This window comes from Pongo pygmaeus, chromosome 1, assembly GCF_028885625.2.
Source record: "Pongo pygmaeus isolate AG05252 chromosome 1, NHGRI_mPonPyg2-v2.0_pri, whole genome shotgun sequence".
NCBI classification, from domain to species: domain Eukaryota; kingdom Metazoa; phylum Chordata; class Mammalia; order Primates; family Hominidae; genus Pongo; species Pongo pygmaeus.
Window position 1 is genome coordinate 38978027 of NC_072373.2, and position 15411 is coordinate 38993437.

The 15411-nt window shown below is 42.5% G+C and overlaps 1 protein-coding gene across 12 annotated transcripts in view; it reads right to left on the reverse strand.

The window, feature by feature from the left end:
- HHAT (hedgehog acyltransferase) overlaps window positions 1-15411 on the reverse strand; it is a 388363-nt gene that overhangs the window by 224799 nt on the left and 148153 nt on the right. The window lies entirely within an intron of this gene.

The window sequence follows — 15411 nt, forward strand, 5'->3', positions numbered from 1 at the left end:
TCTTAAAGTTTTTCTAACTGCCCCAGCTAATATAGTCACATGGTACTTTCCAAGTATATAATGTGATTCAGCTTTCTGTATAGTCTAGTTATCTATAAGATCTGAAGGGCAAAGATCACAGCTATCTTCTTTAATTTCATCTCCTTAGCACCAACCAGTGCCTGGCACATAACACAAAATGAGCAATGAGTATTTGCTGAATGAATGAATGGACTGAAAGAATGAATGCACTTTCATGTACATTATCCCATTGTTAATTTTTACCACCCTATCCCACAAGTATTGCCCCCATATATTATATTAGAAAGCAAAGATTGATAAGGATTAAGTGACCTTCACAAGCCTCAGAGTCAATCCACAGTTAGGACTTTAACCCAGGTCTCTTGGCTCCAAAATCAATGGCATCTTCTCCAAAGGCCATGCTTCCAAAAGCACCTTCTCTACATATAAATGTTTAGATTTTTACAAAATGTTTTACTTATATGATTTCAATTCTAGTATTCTATTATCTGTATCACACATGAGGAAGTGCAACTAACATTTCTACTATTCATTACCTTATAGGTCTTTTTGTACTTGCTGATATTGTCTACCAGATTACAGGATGCCCAAAGCCCATCCCCACATGGCTAAACATCAGGACCTCCAAGCAGCAGGCACACAACACAGAGTAGCATGTCCAGTGAACCTTGTTAATGATTAGAAGATCTTCCCAGAGGTAAACACAAGGGTCTGAGTTGTATGAGATCACCTTTTGAATTGTTAATTCCCCCACAGACCTGGAGAACAACTCACCAACTGCCTCATGAAAATTCATGAGCAACAGAAAGAGTCCAGTTGTGTCTTGTGCCAGCGTTTGCCAGGATTGGAGAGAGGTGCCCCTCAGCTCTGTGGGCTGGCTGCAGAGCTGCCATCTTTGCATGTTTGACCCCTGCCTTCCGAATCTCATCGTGTGTGTCAGGCACTGGCTCCCAATTCCGTCAGCTTCAGGAAGCATGCTATATCTGCATGTACCAGCTTGTGCCCCCCGACTCTCCCCATGCTCTCATCTCCAGCCTGTCCTGGGCTCCTGCGTCAGTCCGTGGCCTGACCTCTCATCTGGACATTTTCTGCTCCAAGTCCCTCTAATAACTTCTATTTTGTCCACATCAAACCTATTCTAGATTTTGCTTAACTTTTTTTGTGATTAAAGCTTTATAGCTTCAAGAAGCTTAGATTTTTTTTAATAAGTTTTTTTTCTCATATGAGGTTATTTATAAGAACCTCTCATATATAAGATCTGGGGTAAGTACTGGAAATATAAGGACGAATCAAGAAGAATACAGACCAGGAACCTCAACATAAGGTAGAAGTGCTACAACAGAGACTTGGAGATTTTCTCTCCCAGCCAGGGGTGAAGGAGGAAGAGAAACTAATGTCCTGAGGTGGTCAACCCACCAGTGCTCAGAGTCATCATGATGGCTCTGTAGACACACTGAACAAAAGGTAGCTATTGCCCCACAGAAGTTCTGTAATGTGCTTGGTCGGGAGGAGATGGATCAGCACCCAGAAAACCAAAGTCATTAAATGTGACTGGTGGGGGAAGGGAATGAGGTCATGGGCAGAACTGAGGAATGGCTGCCACATACTCCAGAGCAGCAAGGGCTAGAGCCCAGAAGGAAGAGCAGTGTGTAGGGGAGAGGCACCAGGGACACCACATGTGAAGCTTGGCCAGCCAGAGGGGCCAAAGAAGCAAAAGGAATTCAGTCATCTCTAGCACTGAATTCTGGAAATGATTGACTACAGCAACTGGTGTCACTTCAATTCAACCTAAACCTCTACAGCTAGAAGAAGCCCCACCAGGGAGAAACTAGTGTCCCCACTTCTGAGCTCAACAGTGTCACTGGCCTGCTGAAGGAGATATGGTCAGAAACCAGTAGCTCAGACTCATCCACTAAGAGATCCTAAGCTGAATCTCTGACTAAGGCGGACAGACACCTGTAATCTACCTGCCTGTGCAGGGTCTATATCACAAAATCCCCTAACTCATCGTAAAGCAATAATATGCTCTAAACAATTGGTTGTGCATGTTGATGGCAAGGCCATGCACACCCGGTAGTTGACCCTCTGGTGCTCAAAAAGGGGGTGGTCCCAGGAACCCGGCTGCATCTGGCTGGTGAGCAGTTCATAGAAGAGGCTTTAGGGCTGCTTCTAGGAAATGCAAAGACTGAGTGTTCAGAGTAAGACCAAACCAGGGAGAGAGGAGAAACAGAAAGGGGAAAAAAGGCAACGAGTCAGAGGCTGGAGGAACATTAATCACATCCCTAAAACTAGAAACGAACAAAGCAGATGTCAGTAAAATGAAGCAAGAACAGACTCGAGTGGGTTGGAGAATGATTTGGGGCTGTAAACTTCGACTGCATAATTCCCTTTCTGCGTGAAGGCACAAAACGATATGAAGAGGCCAGGCTGTGCTCCTTGGGTGCATCAACAGGCCTGGAGGGACAGCAACCAAACAGAAGGGGACAAAGGCAAAACCTGGTGCTCTCCTGATGAGAACTATGACAGAGCTTTGCACTCTCCTCTCCTCATAATTGCTAGAGTGGGATCTACACACCCTTCACACGTGGCTTCTCAGACAGTTCCATCTCGTCTCTCATGGGTCTTATTATTTACCAATATCCATGTAAAACAATAGTCACACAAACAGTAAATGCATAAACAGATGCAGAAGTATAAAAACACCGAATTCAGGATAGTGGCTGCCATTTAGGGGCAGGGTGGGAAACACAATCAGGAGGGAACCCAATCAGGCTTCAACTATGTTGTAATATTTTAGTTCTTAAACTAAGGATGGAGAAACAAGTGTTTGCTCCATTCGCTCTGTGGTAAGAACTACTGTTACTCCCCATTTTACAGATAAGAACCTGGGCACAGAAAGGTTACAAAATTTGCCTAATATCACACACTAACAAGTGGCAGGGTCGGAACTTGAATCAGGTCAGCTGTCTCCATGTCACCACGTTTACTAGATTCACACACAACTGAGGCCAGATGTGGAACAGAGCCTGTGTGAAGCTGACCAGGGAGTTGTTAAAGGGAGCTGACAGAGGTTATTTCAAGCAGGAAACAAGGAAACAAACCAAAAAAACACAGGGAACGAGCTCTAAAGGTCCTCAGAAAATCCAGCCTCAAGGAGCACAATGTATGCAAAGGTATTTGAGATCAAATGAGGGGGTGGTGCATTGTGGTGAGCAACTCCAGATGAACAGATTTGCTCTTTGAGTTGTTTCAAGCTAACTAATACCAGGTCAAAGAAGCATAGGCACAACGAGAGATACCTTTTTCTGCTATAAAGGGCAGGTGACATGAAAGACAGGGACAAGAAGACAGGCACTTAGTGTGCCAAGACCATCAATCTCGGGAAGCCTTTCAGCTGCTCCCAGAGGTGATCTCGGTCAAGGTCAAGAGTCAGCCCCAAAAAGGGCTTCAACAGCTGCATGCAAATTGCCTCCTGGCCTCCCATCAGCCTCCCTTGCTTTGTCCTTAAATGAGAGGAGCCAGTGATCTGTAGAAAGGGCTCTATACTGGGCAACCATGAACTAACACTCTCCCAGGTAACTGTTTCTTCTTTAACACCAAACTGATCCTCTCAAGGTCACAATGAGTGGTTATTAACTTGGAAACCCAAGAGAGAGTAGACTTCCCAAGGTGACTATTCTTTGAACATGTTAGACATTGAAAAATCTAGTTTTGGAAAATTGCTTCTTAATGGGCTCAAACCACCAAAATGTCCCTCTTTAAAGGAAAGATGTGTTGCTGGAAGAGACAATTTACCTAGGTAGAATATTAAATCCTATTTGCCTATCTCGTTCCTCAGGATATCACCTACTGACATCTTGTACTTGATTCAAGAAATGCAGGGAAGAAGATTCCACACAGCAGAAGCAAAGTAATACTCCACACACACAGCCAGGCAAGACTTAATGAAATAATGTGGGACAAGAAGGGAGTTTTTTTTGTTTTTGTTGTTTTTTTTGTTTTTTTTTGAGACAGAGTCTCATTCTGTCGCCCAGACTGGAGTGCAGTGGCACAATCTCAGCTCACTGCAAGCTCCACCTCCCAGGTTCATGCCATTCTCCTGCCTCAGCTTCTTAAGTAGCTGGGACTACAAGCACCCGCCACCATGCACGGCTAATTTTTTTGTATTTTTAGTAGAGACAGGGTTTCACCGTGTTCGCCAGGATGGTCTCGATCTCCTGACCTTGTGATCTGCCCGCCTCGGCCTCCCAAAGTGCTGGGATTACAGGCGTGAGTCACCGTGCCCGGCCGAAGGGAGCTTTACACAGGGCAAAATGTCCTGAAAATTCTAAAAAGCACATTTTCAGACAGAGTCCATGATATGGTTTGGCTGTGTCCCCACCCAAATCTCAACTTAAATTGTATCTCCCAGAATTCCCATGTGTTGCGGGAGGAACCCGGGAGGAGGTAAATGAATCATGGGGGCCAGTCTTTCCCATGCTATTCTCGTGATAGTAAGTCTCACAAGATCTGATGGGTTTATCAGGGGTTTCTGCTTTTGCTTCTTCCTCATTTCTCTCTTGTCACCGCCATGTAAGAAGTACCTTTCGCCTCCCGCTGTGATTCTGAGGCCTCCCCAGCCATGTGAAACTGTAAATCCAATTAAACCTCTTTTTGTGCCAGTTTCAGGTATGTCTTTATCAGCTGCATGAAAACAAACTAATACAGTCCATCACTCACTTTGCCTAAAAGAAGTGCTCTGTAAAATCTATGTGTAGAATGAATTGGAAATTAACTACTAATTAAAGGATTCTATTGCAAATCCTTCAAAAAAGAATCCCTTTAGAAAGCAAATAATTACCCCCCCCCAAAGTATCCAACAAATTCAGATTTCCATATGTCAACTTGGCTTAGAAAACTATTTTCTGCATCTAAGAAGTTATCTGTACACCAAGTTACCTCAGCACAATAATGAGTTAGTTAAGAATGAACAAAGATCATGGTATTCTGAGGGCACTATAGGGGAAGGAGGGAAAGGGGGAAAGGGAAGGCAGGGAATAGGTGGTATTTTAAATAACTGTGCTGCAACTTGCTACGTTTCAGTATATATTTATAACAGCACATCAAGCAGGCATCTCTTCCATTCTGCAAGCATGCACCATGAAATTATCTTCACACTACATAGAATATCTGTAATTGAACAGTCAAGTTCCAGAGTAGTAAATCCCAGAGTAGCTTTATGTTCACACTGCATTAATTTTAAATAACCTCAGGATTCTAATCCAAGGAGAAAATTTATAAAAAATTTTTCTACTGTATCTTAACAAACCTTAGAATGTTTAATGCCTCAAAAGAGTGGAAAAAGAAAGGAATCTTATGCTAACTGATATGTTTGTCTCCCCAGCTTTCAAAACAAAGATCAGATGTCAAATGTCTTATCCCTTTCCTCTCACTGTTATGTTGTAGAATGAGAAAAAGCAAATGGATAACTTTGCTGGCATTTCATTACCATTTAGATAGGTGCACAGTCGTTATTTCAACAACAGTTGGTACTTAAACACTGAGCTAAAAAACTCTGATTACTTAGACAGGTTTTTAATCTCCAACCAGTGAACAATTAAGTCTTTCAAAAAGGACTCTAATGTACATTCTACAAAGCTTTATTATAAACTTTGCCATGTAAGAACAACCAACTTTCAATTATTTTCACTTTTCTATCTCCTCGCTCACTCTCAAATCCCTTGCTAAAGCTCTCTTTTCTCCCATAAACTAATATACCTGGATTTACCATGGATTTACCATAGAAAAGCACCATTCAATAATGAATTGAAGAAATGTTACCTTTTTGAGCTCTTTTAAAGAAAAACCTCAAGTCACTGTCTTTGCTCCCCTTAATCCTAGGCTCTGCCTAGTTAGGGTATAGCTCCACTCTGCCATGTTCTGTTTTCTTAGAAGATTCTGAAGTTCAAAAGAATATAACAGTTCTTATCTTTTAGAGATACTCCTGAAATATTCATAGATAATAAGATATCTGGGATTTGCTTCAAAACAATATGGGAGAGAGTACAGATGAAAGAAAATTGGCCAGGAGTTGATAATTGTTGAACCTGGGTGATTAATACATTAGGGTTAATTCTACATTTATGCTTTTAATTTTCCAGAATGCAATATTCTAAAAGGGGAGGCATTGAGAGCCCCCACCTGAACCCTGAATATTCAACTTCCTCCTCACCACCAATTGAACACATGTGCAGGGGGCAATGAGCAAAACGGGCTTATCTCAGCACAATCCCACCTCCTTGCTCAGCTTTTGTGCATAGAAAGCATGAAAAATAGAAAAATGGAGAGGCGAATTATGGGAGGGAGAAGGGGGAGAATGCCAAGGATCAGAATAATGAATTAGCTTATCAGTCCTTACATCGCTGGGAAATGGCAGCCTATGAAGAAGAATATCTTTCTATAACAAGATGCCCCATGGTGATCTTTAGCAATTACAACAGTGCTTCTGAAATGTATCTGGTCCTAAATACCTTCTGGGATAGTAATCACAGAGAATCCTAGCCTCTCCTTGAAAGATTCTGTTTAGTATCTGAGCCAGAGACCTGAAATCTCTATATAAAACAAGTACTAGAAAATTATGCCCAGTCAAGTTTTAGAGATCTAACTTACAAGTTCCACACCCTACTCTGTTTTCCCATTTTTTAAAAGATATATCATGTTTTGGGAGGCTGAGCCAGGAAGACCACTGGAGACCAAGAGTTGGAGACCAGCCTGGGCAACATAGCAAAACCGTGTCTCTATACAAAATTGAAAAATTAGCCAGGCATGGTAATGCACGCCCATAGTCATAGCTACTTGGGAGGCTGAGGTGGGAGGATCACCTGATCCCAAGAGTTCAAGGCTGTAGTTAGCTATGATCGTACCACTGCACCTCAGCCTAGCTAACAGGGTGAAACCCTGTCTCTAAATAAATAAATATAAATATAAAAAGATATTTCAAAGTGTAAATAGCAGTTTTCTTGGAAAAATAGAGATTACCTTTCTGTTGTTTTAATTTTCCAAATACTAATTTCATTAATATTTTCTGATTTTCAGGTATAGAAAAGAAAAAAGTCACCTTTCTTGCTCAGTTTGTTCTGTGGCAGAATTTCAAAGGTAATGTTCCAAATTCATTCTGACATTCATCACTGAGTTATCCAAAAAGAGAACATGCAGGGAATTTCAAAGAGAAATCTTGTGCCACAGAAATGACCTTTCATTTTATTAGGTAAAGACTGCTATCATTTTGATAAGCACAACTTAACTGTGAAGAAACAATGCTCTGCTAGTCTGAGAGCAAAGATCAGCCGTCACCCAGACCCAATCTAATACTCCCTACCAGAGAAACCAAGCTCCAAGCTTCTCTGCAGAGTTCTGCTAAAAATACTTCCACAAATAGTGCTACAAACAACCTTTTTTTTTTTTTTTTTTTTTTTTTTTTTTTTTTTTTTTTTTTTTTTTTGGAGACGGATTCTCGCTCTGTTGCCCAGGCTGGAGTGCAGTGGCATGATCTCAGCTCACTGCAAGCTCCACCTCCCGGGTTCACGCCATTCTCCTGCCTCAGCCTCCCAAGTAGCTGGGACTACAGGCGCCCACCACCATGCCCAGCTAATTTTTGTATTTTTAGTAGAGACGGGGTTTCACCGTGTTAGCCAGGATGGTCTCGATCTCCTGACCTCATGATCCGCCTGCACTTTTAACAAAACTTAACACCACCCTATTCCATAGTGTAAGAAGTAGAAGAGAAAAAACGTTACTGCCAGTTATCAAAGCTCCCTCAAAAGATAAATCCTCAGCTAATTTTCAAATTTGCTAGCATTCCAGGGGAAACCTGTTTGTACATTTTATCTATATATTTATTTAATATGTAGATTCATTATAAAATCTGCCCTCTGCTATTGTCATAGTCCTTGGGGTATGTAAAAAAAAAAATGATTTACAGTGTACCAATTATAAAAGATATGGCCAGGTGCGGTAGCTCATGCCACTGCACTACAGCCTGGGCAACAGAGCAAGACTCCATCTCAAAAAAAATTTAAAAAAAAAAGATACAAAATAATTTTTTAATACTTCAGAATAGGAAAGTTGCACTCAGAACATCTTCCCTTTCACAGAAGAAATGTTTGAAAAGCAGGATGTATCCAAGCCTCCAGTGATCTATGCAGATCTTCCATACATTTTCCCCAGTTGGCACCCTTCCCAATAGCTTTAATGGCCATATTCTCACTGTTTCCCGCCCACCCGAGACACAGTCTTGCTCTGTCGCCCAGGCTGGCAGGCTGGAGTGCAGTGGCACGATCTTGGCTCACTGCAACCTCTGCCTCCCGAGTTGAAGCAATTCTCCTCAGCCTCCCAAGTAGCTGGAATTACAGACATCCACCATCATGCCCCGCTAATTTTTGTATTTTTAGTAGAGATGGGGTTTCACCATGTTGGCCAGGCTGGCTTTGAACTCCTGACCTTGTGATCCACCCACCTCGGCCTCCCAAAGTGCAGGGATAACAGGCGTGAGCCACCACGCCAAGCCCATATTCTCACTGTTGAATCCCAAATACATATTGCTAACTTTGATATTTCCCCCGAATCCCAGAACTGTGGCTGCATCCTCCCTCTGGAAATCTCCACTTCCTCTCTATACCTGTGGCCCCACACAGTACCTGGCACCCAACATTTAGAGAGCGAATTAGCAAGTAGAAATTTCTTTATGGAGACCTAATGAAACTTTGATGAACTGATGTGAATTAAATGACCATCACTTTTTCAATGATCACAGTTACATTTGAGGAAGGTCGGCACTTAAATAACTCACAATCATCTAGCCCATATAGCCTCCCTTAATATGCCCTGTGTCACAAAATTAGTGACAGTTTAGGACTGGAACACTCAGCTTCTCTCTCCCAATGAAAAGTAATTCATTACAGTCATGAAGGAGCAGAGGGAGGCTCCCTCTAAACCTGAGGGCTCAGGGGAAGCAGCTCAGAAGTGAGATGTTTTAGAGGAATTAACTAGCTAAAGAAAACTTGAAGCAATGGCACAGACAAAGCATGAAGAAATGAACCATCCCAGCGCAGCTGGGGAGGAAAAAGCGTAGACAGGAATGGTGATGCAACTTCAGTGACGGAAAGGCATGATCAGAAAGGGTCACACTCGTCAGCTACGAAGCACAACTTTATAGTGGAAGACCTGGGAAATCAAATAAGAAAATTATATGATTTATTTTGTGTTTTAGAAAGATTGGTCTGTTTAGAAAAAAAAAAAAAAGTAGAGGATGAGCTTTGTTCCTAAGGGGTGAAAAGGCAGAAAAAGGAGTTAGACAGAGAAGACAGAACAGCATGGCCAGAGGCCAGAGTCTGAGTTTCAGACATGGCAGAGGGACCTGGGAGGTCCGACCACCAATTTTAAGCTGCTTGTGGAATTGTCTCCCAAACCTTTATTAAAGTCCTCTAACACATGCTGCATCTAAATAGATTTTTGTTGGTGGTTGTGTGTGTCATGCATGGTGTGTGTGTGTACAAATTAAGAAAAATAGCCAAATGCCACATGATAGCCAGGGTGATGTTCAGTGGGGACAGTGATATGATCCCCCAAACAGAACCAATGCCATGTATGCACGAGGTGAGGGACAGAAGCGACGTAGGAGTAAATTCTCAGGGCAGCACTAAGCCCCACTCCATCTAGGGAATAGAGAGTCAGGTCCACCTTATCTAGAAATTAAGGGACTGGGAGAACCTCACTGCTGAAATCCACTGACAATCCAACCTACAGCCTATATATAAAAACATGTTCTACATAAAATCTGAAAACTAGAGTAAGTTGAGAATTTTTTTAATTTCACAGGAAAATGTAATGAAAAACAGTTTAAAGTAAGATTCAGGGAAATCAGGAAAGCTGGGATGAGAACAGCTACTTTGGTAGACCCTCTCTCTCTGGTCTAGAAGCAACACGCATCCTGCCTCCTCCAATCTCAATACTTTGTAAATTGCCCTGGAGAGGCTGAATATTAGGCTAATTTGGTCTAATTTGAATTGCTTAAATGACTAGCTATCTTTTACTGCCACCTCCTGGCCCCTTCTAGTATGTCTATCCTAAACTATTACACTAAGACTGATAAACCCTCATATGCACACGCAAAATATCAATTACATTCAAGAATCTCTTAATTGTTGGGTGCAGTGGCTCACGCCTGTAATCCCAACACTTTGGGAGATGAGGTGGGCAGATTACCTGAGGTCAGGAGTTCAAGACCAGCCTGGCCAACATGGTGAAACCCCGTCTCTACTAAAAATACAAAAATTAGCCAGGCATGGTGGCAGGCACCTGTAGTCCTAGCTACTCGGGCAGCTGAGCCAGGAGAATCACTTGAACCAGGAAGGCAGAGGCTGCAGTGAGCACTGAGATCGAGCCACTGTATTACAGGCCAAGTGACAGAGCAAGACTCCACCTCAAAAAAAAAAAAAAAAAAAAAAAAAGAACCTCTAACCAAATAAACTGTCAAATTAAACTATCACCACATTGCAGATGGAAAGTTATGCTACCGAGTGGGAATCCCTGATCGAGGCAGCTGGTCACCCAGCCACATCCCCTTCAAGGTGGCTATACACTGACCGTCACCTCAGCCAGGGTCTGGGTCCTCCGCTTTGTGGGTCACGAGCCTGATGTGTCAGCACCCTGAGACAGATCTGTGTCTAGGGGTAGACACACATTAACCCAGCTCATAGAGACAGATCTATATTACCAGAATGTGGGGCCTCATATCTTCTCTAGGTCAGTCACATAAGAAGTCAAATTATGTACTCAGAGACTGCTTGGTGAGAAAGAAATCAGGGCCAGGGCACTGGCCCTGGTTCAAGAACCTGAACCTTCAGTGACTTCAAGCTCTGAAAGATGGAGGCACCTGTCTCCTCCACAGGGATATTCTGCCACCTGACATGAAAAAGCAAAATTGCTGAACCAGGGCATCCTTCCCCAGCCAATGCTTGATGGAGAATTGTCAGGATTTGCCTTCTGGATGTTTCCTTGTCTAATTCTGACTAAACCAACTCTCTTTCTGATTGGCAGAATCTTTCCAAGGGTATGATTAAAGCCTCCAATTAAATTATCCTCAATCAAATCCCCACCAAAATACATGTTTCTAATCCATCGTGCAGTGATATAAGAGTCTTCTCTCTGTAGTGGGCTGTGTTTTCTCTTTTTCCAAGCTTTGGAAGCACCCTATGGTAGTCTCCTGTAACTACTTCTAATAAACAGGTAGAGACAATGTCCATTTGCTGAAAAGCTTACAGACAGCTTGCACATCTACTGTCACAGCTATTCCTCTCAACCACCATATGAGGTTCTCTGTGTAAGTACTATGATTCTTATTTTACAGATAAGGACACTGAGATTCAGAGATGACAACTGGTTTTTACAATGTCACAGAATTAGTGGATATGGGGTTAAGACTAAAGCTCAGATCTTCAGACCCCAAATGAGTCTATTGAGGATACTTGAACAACCTACAAAGGGGTTTAGCCTGACCAACTGCACTACACATATATTCAACAAATATTTATGAAGTGTCAATTATTAGCTATCTACTGTTTTAGACAGTGGGGACACCATGACAAACAAGTTCACTAAGGTTCTTACGTCCATGGAACCTAGACTCAGGGAAGGAAGGCAGACAAACGAGGAAAATTTCAGATGGCAATGAGTCCTACGCACAGAAAAAATCTGGTGATGTAGAACGCTGGTTGTCTGTTTCTGTTTGGGTCACCAAGGACAGCTCCTTTGGGGCAATGACATTTAAGCAGAGATGGGAATGACAGGAAGTCATATGATGACGAAAGGCAAGAGCATTCTAACACGAAGGAACAGCTCCTAAAAGCACCCTGTGGTGGCGCCACGCTTGCTCTTTCTGAAAATGAGCAGGAAGCCCACAGTGCAGGAGCACAGAGGCCGGGGCAAGGGTGGGAGGAGATGAGTCACGGTGGCAGGTGCCGGACCACATGGTGTTTTGTTAAGGAGGATCAGACTGGCTTTATTCTAAGCTCAATGAAAAGCCAGCACACAACTGCAGAAACATTCTGCTTTTTAACAAGGTCACACCATTGTAGAGCAAGTTTTACACCCCCACAATCCCAAAGTCCTGATCGTCCCATTATTCCTAGCATCCAGTGATTGGTATCTTGGTTAATATGGTATTTTTTCCATAAACAGGAAGGATATATTTGAAAGATTTCGAACAATAATCTTGCAAGAAGAAAAGTTTGTGCTATCTAAAAACTCATATATATAAGCGGTAGGTTCATAACCTCAATATTCAGGCAATCTGACCTCCAAGAAGCCCTGTAAGGCTCCCGTGAGGCCCCAGTTGTCTTTTGGGAAAGCTCAGTTCCAAAAGGCTGGGGACGGGGCCAGAGTTCCACGCCTCATCCACCCGACAAGAGAATCTCCCACAGGCTCCACCCTTTGCACTCTTCCCACAATTGGCTGCTTAGATGGCCCCTGACTGCAGCTTGCTCCACACTCAAAGATAGAGCCTGGGGGAGGGATAGCATTAGGAGATATACCTAATGTTAAACGACGAGTTAATGGATGCAGCACACCAACATGGCACATGTATACATATGTAACTAACCTGCACGTTGTGCACATGTACCCTAAAACTTACAGAATTAAAAAAAAAAAAAAAAAGATAGAGCCTGTAACTGTCCAAGAGCAAAGGAATGTTCACGAGCACCCTAAGAGGATAGCAGGGAAGGAGAATCCAGAAAATAGAGAAGGGCGGGGCAGGTGGCAGGAGATGTCCAGCCTTCTAAATAGAAATCAATTGCATTAACAAAAAATCAGTCCACCACCAACCACCTCTCTCAAACACTGCTGATGTCAAGAAAGAAAAATGACACTACCCTCCTAAAGTCTGGTTTGGCAATGAGTTGCAAAAGCCTTTGACCTAGGAAATTACCCTAAAGAAATCATCTCAGGTGAATTTAAAAAGGGTTATGTAAATATGTTCACTAAAGCATTATTTATAATGAGGCAAAATTTTAAATAATCAACAACAGAGAATTGGTTAACTAAATTACAGTAAAGCCATAGAAAGGAATACGTTAAAACTAGTTAAAAAAAAATACTCTAAAAGAATGAAATTTAAAAGATTATTTCACCACATGAGGAAAAGTTCATAATATAGTAAGCTTTCAAAGTTGGTTGTAAGCTCTGAAGCCAAGGTGACCTTTTAAAAGGAAAAAAAGGAAAAACAGAAAGTAGTCTGTAAAGAACACAGGGCTTGCAAATCCTTGTAGATTATCTGGACAAAATGCAGAAGGCAAATAGTAAAGGCAGAGGGGGCTAGGGAGAGATACTAGCACAATTCTATTTTATATTCTCTGCACTATTATGCTTACTAGTCAACAAGTGACCACTGTTTAAAACTCGTTTGTATGTTGGTTGGGCACAGTAGCTCATGCCTGTAATCCCAGCACTTTGGGAGGCCGAGGCAGGTGGATCACACAGTCAGGAGTTCAAGACCAGCCTGACCAAGATGGTGAAACCCTGTCTCTACTAAAAATACAAAAATTAGCTGGGTGTGGTGGTGCATGCCTGTAATCCCAGCTACTCAGGAGGCTAAGGCAGGAGAATCACTTGAACCCAGGAGACAGAGGTTGCAGTGAGCCGAGATCGTGCCATTGCACTCCAGCCTGGGCAACAGAGTGAGACTCTGTCTCAGGAGAAAGAAAAACAAAAAAAACCTCGTTTGTGTGTTATATATCAGCTGGGCATGGTGGTTCATGTCTGTAATCTCAGCACTTTGGGAGGCTGAGGTGGAAGGATCACTCAAATCCAGGAGTTTGAGGCCAGCCTGGGCAAAATAGTGACACCCAGTCTCTATTAAAAAATGTGTGTGTGTGTGTGTGTGTGCGTATATATATATGTGTGTGTGTGTATGTACATATATATACATATACACATATGTTTACATGTGTATATCTGTTTATATATATATTTATTGCATGTCAAAATGTTTAACAGATTATTTGTTGCTCTTAATTACAAATTTGAGAAGATGTCAATGAACAAATACTTTTTCCAACTACCAATCATTTCCACTTTCATGGTGACGAAAATATATTACTATTATCACTATACTATTAAAAAGAACAATTTGAACTAATATCTTTGGTGAGCCATGGGGCTATCCTTGTCAAAATCTAAAGACAAGCTTGACTTTCACTGACATTAAAATGCAAATAATTTGAAAAAGTATCATATTTGTAGAATAACCACCAAAAAACTCACTTAGGTAACAACTTGACAGCCAGAGGGTGCAGAGAAAGATTGATTGGAAAAGCGAGCAAGGTCTCTTTTGGCAAAGACACTTAACATTCAGACCAGTACCTCTATAAAAACAATTACTGAGTTTTCTGTCCTTCTGGGCCCAGCAGGCTTCGGATTTCCTATGTAACTCCCATGAGGCCTCATTTGCAACTCAGATTCTCAAGCCATTCAACAAGCTGCTGCTGTCTAAAATCAACATGGGCATTTGTGAAACTTGACCACAGTCCCTCTCCTGTTCCTCATTCCTTACCCTCCATCCACATTACACAGTCCCCGCAGGTTCCTCTGCACTTTGAATAGGCCCTGTCCACTAGACAAGCACACTCTAGTGGCAGTGACATTAGTGGCAGCACGCAGTGGTTAGTTCAAGTTACACTAGGAGGGGGTGGCATCCTCACAGACTGTGGCATATTGTGGGGTTTGAGTCCTGGCTGCATAGCCTGGATTCAGTCCTCTGGGTTCAGAGCCCTGTGATTGTATGAGCTACTCATTTTCCTTTTAATGAATCTTATTTTCTGTATAAATCATCCAAAGTTGGTTTCTCCTACTTCCAAGGAAGAAACTGATAGGTTCAAGAAACTGATACTCAGTACCTGTCAGCATCAGACACTCAGGAAAAACTAGGGAACCTAGATTTGGCTATCTTGATGCTTTGGAGCTGAAGGCAGTGAAAATCCAGCTACTAATCAACAGTGAGACTCTGGAAGCTCCAGGTACGCAGTGTTGAAATTGTTCATCAAACTACTGTCTGGAGTCACCTGGAAAGAAGCAACAATTGAAGCCAAGACTGGGTGACCGAGTAGACAATTCCACAAAACACTGTTATGGGGAATACTAGGATGCACTGCCCAGATTTCCTTAAGCAGTGAAGGACTCACCGTCCCAGCTGATGGGAAGTGACTAGCAGAAACTCTCAGCTGGGGATTACCTCCACTGGGGATTGCGTCCACTCAGGAAAGCTACCTCGCCCAAGCCTTTCTGGGGCGGGCTACATCCAAGGACTGATTGCCATGGGGGTAGAAAGGCTTAGCCTCCTCACTCTGCTTGGGACCA